Source organism: Setaria italica, chromosome IX (assembly GCF_000263155.2).
Source record: "Setaria italica strain Yugu1 chromosome IX, Setaria_italica_v2.0, whole genome shotgun sequence".
NCBI classification, from domain to species: Eukaryota; Viridiplantae; Streptophyta; class Magnoliopsida; order Poales; family Poaceae; genus Setaria; species Setaria italica.
This window is the reverse complement of record NC_028458.1, coordinates 36,864,983-36,865,911: the sequence shown is the minus strand read 5'-3', so window position 1 is coordinate 36,865,911 and position 929 is coordinate 36,864,983.

Here is a 929-nt window from a genome sequence, read left to right as displayed (position 1 = left end):
GCCTTTTATCCCGGTTTGAAACACCACACGAGACTAAAGGGGGACTCTTTTATCCCGGTTGGTGTTTCAAACCGGGATAAAAGGCCTCTCAGAGTCTTTTTTTTTTCCCACTAGCCTTTGCAATCGGGATAAAAGGTCCCGGTTGGTGAGCCCCCCACCAGTGACCGAGTTTTAGTCCCGGTTGGTGAACCTTTTGTCCCGGGCCAACTTTAAACCGGGACAAAAGGGGACGTATGGAAAGCCAATTCTCTACTAGTGAACGATGCGCGCCGATTGTTCTAGTTCCTATAAAACTTCCGGTAGCCGGTTACTTATGCAACTTGCACTGTTTAAGATCGTGCTAAAGAATTGGAGGGTTCAGATCTGAAGCGTCCCCACATAAGTAGAGACTAAATGTGATACAAATATCAGTCCCAGGAGGCTGATAACACATTTATTCGACAGATAATTCAGTTACCGTACAACTCCCGAGGGAGTGGGCGTGAAAGCCACGCAGCGATAAACAGTAAATAGATAACGGCGGCTAACCAAGCGACTGCCAAAAGACAGCACTCGGGACTACACGGCAGCAGCAGCATCTTGGGCAGGGCAACACCACAGGCAGCGTCGGGTGCGGACACAACCTCTACTCGAGGTCTTCTGCGACGAACTCAGGGTCTTCCTCTGTAGCAATGAAGCAAGGGTGAGTACTAACGTACTCAACAAGTCCAACCCCATCCACGGAGGGGGATACAAGCAAGTTTATGCACAAGTATAATCAAGGATAGGCTAAGGTTTATTTTGCGGAAAAGCTAATTTTTAACACATGCAGGGGATTGTTTTCGGAAAGGTTTTTGTAAAGTTCCCTTTAATACCCGAAATACTGAGTGGGGTTGATCCTACACAAAGGATCCAAGCTTTTATCGCTATCGGACTCCCCGTCCGTCATA